Source organism: Chiloscyllium plagiosum, chromosome 2 (genome assembly GCF_004010195.1).
Source record: "Chiloscyllium plagiosum isolate BGI_BamShark_2017 chromosome 2, ASM401019v2, whole genome shotgun sequence".
NCBI lineage: Eukaryota > Metazoa > Chordata > Chondrichthyes > Orectolobiformes > Hemiscylliidae > Chiloscyllium > Chiloscyllium plagiosum.
This window is the reverse complement of record NC_057711.1, coordinates 89,299,354-89,306,107: the sequence shown is the minus strand read 5'-3', so window position 1 is coordinate 89,306,107 and position 6,754 is coordinate 89,299,354.

Below are 6,754 nucleotides of genomic sequence, written 5' to 3'. Positions count from 1 at the left end.
ATTCTGCTTTGATATTATCATAGTTGCCGTCTTAACCATTGTTCTGCATTAATCAGACATATTTGTCAATCAGCCCCAAGCTCTTATATGACCGTAATACCATGAGACATAGGGGCAGAAATTAGGCCAATCAGCCTATCGAGTCTGCTCCACCATTCAATCATGGCTGATAAGTTTCTCAACCCCATTCTCCTGCTTTCTTCCTGTAACCCTTGATACTCAAGCACCTATCTATCTCAGACCTAAACATACTCAATGACCTCGGCTCCATAGCCTTCTGTGGCAAAGAATTCCACAGATTCATCACTCTCTGGCTGAAGAAGTTTCTCCTTACCTCTCTTCTACAAGGTCTTCCCTTTACTCTAAGGCTATGCCCTTGGATCCTAGTCTCTCCTCCCATAAGAGACATCTTACCAACATCTACGCCATCGAGATCATTCAGTATTCCATATGCTTCAATTGGATATCCCCTCATCCTTCCAAACTCCATCGAGTGTAAACCCAGAGTCCTCAAACATTCCCCATATGTTAAGCTTTTCATTTCCTGGGACCATTCTCATGAATCTCCTCTGAACATGCTCATCCTTCCTGAGATATGGGCTCAAAACTTGGCACAATACTGCAAATGTGGTCTGACTAGAGCTTTATAGAGCCTCAGAAATATACTCCTGCTTTTATTTTCAAGTCCTGTGAAAATAAATGCCTTTGTTGCATTAGCCTTCCTAATTACTGACTCAACCTGCAAGTTTACCTTGAAAGAATCCTGTCCAGAACTCCCAAGTGTCTTTGCACTTCAGCCTTCTGAATTTTCTCCCCAATTAGAAAATATTCCATGCCTCTATTCTTCCTACTTACGTGCATGACCTCACTTTGTACTCCATCTGCCACTTCTTTGCCCACTCTCCTAACTTATCAAAATCCTTCTGCTGCCTCCCCACCTCATCAATGCTACCAGTCCTTCTACCTATATTTGTATTGTCTACAAACTTAGCCAGAATGCCCTCAGTTCCTTCATCTAGATTGTTAATGCATAAGGTGAAAAGTTGTGGACCCTTGTGGAACACCACGTTTCACTCACTGCCATCCGTAGAAGAATGTTTTTATCCTGATTCTCTGCTTTCTGCCAGAATGCCAAGCTTCTATCCATGCTAGCACCTTGCTTCTGACACCATGTGTCCTTATCTTACTCAGTAGCCTCCTGTGAGGCACCTTGTCAAAAGCCTTCTTGAGGTCCAGGTTGATAACATCCATTGGTTCTCCTTGGTCTAACCTGCTCATTACTTCCTCAAATAATTCTACCAGATTTGTCAGGCATGACCTTCACTTGATGAAACCATGCTGTATTTGTTCTATTTTACTATACATAGAACATAGAACAGTACAGCACAGAACAGACCCTTCAGCCCACGATGTTGTGCTGACCACTGATCCTCATGTATGCACTCTCAAATTTCTGTGACAAGTACACTTCCAAGTATTCAGAAATCTCACCTTTCACAATGGATTCCTGGACCTTACCCACAACCGAGGTTTTAGCACAGTTCATGGAAAATGAATGTCACCAGATGTACATTTTCCCAAAACTTTTGATTACCAAATGTAAATTTCATTTTGTACTGTTAGCTACTTATATACACCGTAATTGAGAATTTAAAAAGAAATGTTTCCTTTCCTACTGTTTGAAATCCAACTATGAATACATTATGGAATAACCAGCAAATCTTGCACATATCAAAACAAAAAGCAATGGTAACTTATTGGACCAGTAATCCAGAAGTTTGGTCAAATAGAGAATGAGTTATAACCTCACTGTTGCAGTATGCAAATTTCAATTCAATTGCGAAAATACGCAAATTAAGCAGTTTGAATGTTACAAACAAAACAAAATTGTTAACTAATAATCTTATGGGAAGGAATCAGACTATCCTTCTCTGATTTGACCCATACATGATTTCAGTTCTCCACCAATGTGTCTGAAATGGGCTAACAAACAATTTAGTTGTATAAAACTGCGAAAAAGGCCCACTTTCACCCAGAGTAACCAAATTGAATAAAAGAAAATAAAGGAACCTTGGAATGTGGAACTAGGTGAAGAAGTGCTACTGACCAGTCCCGGATCCTAGATTTTTAGCACTGGCCATGCCTGGAATGAGGACTTCTGGTGGTGGGAGGTCTGGAGCTTGGATTCTTGGTGGTGGCAGTGCCCTGGAGCAGGGACTTCTGGCAGCAGTAGGCCGGGAGACTGGATTCTTGGCAATGGAAGTGCCGGAGCAGGGACTCATGGCAGCGGTAAGTCTGGAGTCTAGTCTCTTGACAGCGGTGATGAGGCAGCAGTGCAGGGGTATCCTGGGGCATCAGCATTATTGTTGCTTTTCCAGAGGAGGACTCCTTGAGGCCCACCTTGCAGAGACCTTGCAAAAGCTCTGAAGTGATGCTTGAGAACCAAATTTGAGCAGAAGATGAACTCTTATTTAAATAATTTTCTGTAATTCTCCTTGCTGACAGATGTTCGCAAAGAATTGTGTCCCAGCTGGACTGTGGTAACTATTGCTCGAGGTGAAAACAGAAACTGATCAGCTGCTCTGAGTGGAGGCAGGCAACAAATTAGTATATATAAGCTACATATCATCTGTGATTTAGTTGAATGGCTATTAGATCATTGCTGAACAGACAAGGGACTGAATGACCTACTCCTGTTTCTATGTAGAACTGAGAAGGTAGAATTCAATCAATACTGAACTTAGCAGTTAGAAAATTGTCAATGTCAAACTACTAAGGGTGATAAGAACAACTATAGTATCCGCAATACTAAGTGTGTGATTCAACTAGTAAAAACTCACCAAATTGCTGAGAATATTTAGAGTCTTTCATTTTCTATTCAATCGCTGCAGTGTCAACATGCCCCATGTCCTTCTTACATCTCAGTCCATAGGTGCTACATTCTTTGACCACTCCCTATTGCTTCCCCAACTTTTAGATTAGATTTAGATTACATTACAGTGTGGAAACAGGCCCTTCGGCCCAACAAGTCCACACCGACCCACTGAAACGTAACCCACCCATACCCCTACATCTACCCCTTACCTAACACTATGGGCAACTTAGCACGGCTAATTCACCTGACCTGCACATCTTTTGGACTGTGGGAGGAAACCGGAGCATCCGGAGGAAACCCACGCAGACACGGGGAGAACGTGCAAACTCCACACAGTCAGTCGCCTGAGGCGAGAATTGAACCCAGGTCTCTAATATGTTAAAATGGCACACAGCATGGAAACAGACCCTTCGGTCCAACCCGTCCATGACGACCAGATATCCCAACCCAATCTGGTCCCACCTGCCAGCACCCGGCCCATATCCCTCCAAACCCTTCCTATTCATATACCCACCCAAATGCCTTTTAAATGTTGCAATTGTACCAGCCTCCACCACTTCCTCTGGCAGCTCATTCAATACACTTACCACCCTCTGCGTGAAAACATTGCCCCTTAGGTCTTTTTTATATCTTTCCCCTCTCACCCTAAACCTATGCCCTCTACTTCTGGACTCCACAACCCAAGGGAAAAGACTTTGCCTATTTATCCTATCCATGCCCCTCATAATTTTGTAAACCTCTATAAGGTCACCTCTCAGCCTCCAACGCTCCAGGGAAAACAGCCCCAGCCTGTTCAGCCTCTCCCTATAGCTCAAATCCTCCAACCCTGACAACATTCTTGTAAATCTTTTCTGAACCCTTTCAAGTTTCACAACTTCCTTCTGAAAGGAACGAGACCAGAATTGCATGCAACATTCCAACAGTGGCCTAACCAATGTCCTGTATGACTCTATGACTGGAGCTCTTTGTCAAGTCACTTCAATTAACAAGATGGCTTTGATACATCTGCACAAAAACCATTACGTGCTGTGGCAGATTATTGTGGGATCATTAACACCACCTCTAATGCAAGGAGTTACAATAGCTCTTCTTTTGTTCAAAACTAGCTGGTTAAGAGTTTACATGTGGTGGTTCCCTTGTATTAGCTTGCCTGGAATGCCTATACAGTGCAAGCCATGTGATATTCCATAAGACTGATGCAAGTTTTGTTACTTGATTAGTGATCAAAATTTTCCAGAAATTATCAATTGGCTGTAGCCATGTCAAAGTGTATTTTTAAAATGTATGAAATATATTTTTAAAAATAATCTACCACTGTTGCTGGGAGTATTGCTGAACAAACAGACCTTGGAGTGCAGGTTCATAGGTCCTTGAAAGTGGAGTTTCAGATGGGACAGTGAAGGTGTTTAGTATGCTTTCCTTTATTGATCAGAGCATTGAGTATAGAAGTTGAGAGGACATTGGTTAGGCTATTTTTAGAATACTGTGTGCTACCAAAAAAGACACGGATGGTGCCAGAGTTGAAGGGTTTGAGCTAAAGGAAGAGACTGAATAGGCTGGGGCTGTTTTCCCTGAAATGTTAGAGGCTAATGGGTGACTTTATAGAGGTTTATAAAATCATGAGGGGCATGGATAAGGTTAATAGCCAAGGTCATTTCCCTGGGTTGGAAGCCCAAAGCTAGAGGACATAGGATTAAGGCAAGGAGGGAGAGGACGCAAGGAGCAACTTTTTCCCTCAGGGAGTGGTGCATTAATGGAATGAGCAGCTAGAGGAAGTGGTGGAGGCTGGTACAATTATATTTAAAAGGCATCTGGATGGGTACATGAATAGGAAAGGTTTAAGGGGATTTGGGCCAAGTGCTGCACGGTGGGCAGCACGGTGGCACGGATTTGTGGGCGGCACAGTGGCTAGCACTGCTGCCTCACAGCGCCAGAGACCTGGGTTCAATTCCCACCTCAGGCGACTGACTGTGTGGAGTTTGCACGTTCTCCCCGTGTCTGCGTGGGTTTCCTCCGGGTGCTCCGGTTTCCTCCCACAGTCCAAAGATGTGCAGGGTCAGGTGAATTGGCCGTACTAAATTGCCCGTAGTGTCAGGTAAGGGGTAAATGTAGGGGTATGGGTGGGTTTCGCTTCAGCGGGTCGGTGTGGACTTGTTGGGCCGAAGGGCCTGTTTCCACACTGTAATCTAATCTAATCTAATCTGTCAAATGGGACTAGATTAAGTTTAAGATATCTGACTGGCCTGGATGTGTTGGACTGAAGGGTCTGTTTCCATGCTGTACATCTTTGTGACTAAAAATCACCAGGTCATCAATGTCATATGTGAAAGGTGAATTTACAGCATTTATCAGAAATATTTGCTCAACTTTGGGAAACAGGCTTGGTGATAAACCTGGCTAGAAGTGAATTTGCCAAAGCCCAAGTCATGTTTCTGGGCCATGTTGTCAGACATGGACACATGGCCCCACTGAATAGGGGGACAAAGATTATTGGGGAGTTTCCCATACCAACACTGATGAGAGTAATACTACAATTTGTGACGGAGTGCTAAAATTCAGCATAAATTTTGGATTAAAACCCAGTGTGGTTGATACACTCACTGAATTAAAGGCAAGTAGTTTCAGCGAACAGCAGATTATCAAAAGCATTTGATCGTCTCAAAGATATGTTAACAACTTCCCGTAATAACCACTTAATTACACAGCCATTCAAGGAGGCAATTGATGAGTGTTAGGTGTTGTACTCTTACAGAGTGAGGATGAGAAGACCTACTAGATATTTCTCCAGGAAACGTTCATCAGCAGAAATATTTTGACTACTGAGGAGACCGAGCTTGGTGTTGGCATTGCAACATTTATGTCACCAGTAATGTGTCTGGATCAGTCATATATACACTAAATCATGACCCACAAAAGTTTGAGAAATTTAATGACAAAGATTTCAGACTGTTTAGATGGAGCTTACGACTGCAGCCAAAAATTGCATGTGGCAGTACAGAAAACATTTGCTGACATATCAAGCGTTGGATGAACAAACAAAAAAGGTAACCAGACTAAAATAGAATGTAGTAGTGTATGTTTGCATGTTATAATTGGTCTATGTATTGTAATGTACTAACAAGGTAAGACAAAAGGGGTTTAAATTTTAAACGAAGCCATCTTTGATAAAAAGAATCCTATCAAAGGGTGAGTTTATGAGATGCTGCAGGAATTGGAAAAGCTCTTCAGTGATGTTCCTGTATCAAGTTGGTTGGGGTTTCAAATTAAGGTATTCAAAATTTCATTTTGTTGGTTTGCATTTCAACCGTAATATTTCACTCAATCTGCTTTGCTTAAAACAGTAAACTGGCTAGCTGCAGTCATCTGGAATATTTGCTTCGCATCTGCCTTTAAAGTGAAAGTTGGGTCTGGGCTACTTTACAATATTCTTGGGGGGGGGGGGGGGGGGGGGAAGGAAAGAGAGGGGGAGGGAGCTGGCCTGGACCCTAACAAATGCAATAATATACATCTGCTATTTCAGGCAAGTAATTTTTACCAGTTTAAAATCAAGACAGTGTTTCAGTTCATAAAAGGTGCTGATCTGGTTGCCACACCTGAAGGATGTGGAGGCTTTTGAGAGGGTACAGAAACAAATATCACTATGATGTTGCCAGGTTGTAAGAATTCTAATGATTTTTATTGATGAGGGTATTAGCTAGGGAGGAAGATTTGTCCAAGTGGAAAGTCAAACCAAGCTTGTCCAAAAGGACAACCTTATAGAAGCTTGCAAAATTCAGGGACAGAATGGATAGTCGGTCTCTCTCCTTCACCCCCTCCCTTAAGATTAAAACAGAAAACTTATTTGAACAGATAAAGTCCAGGAATCCAAAGAGGTGCAGT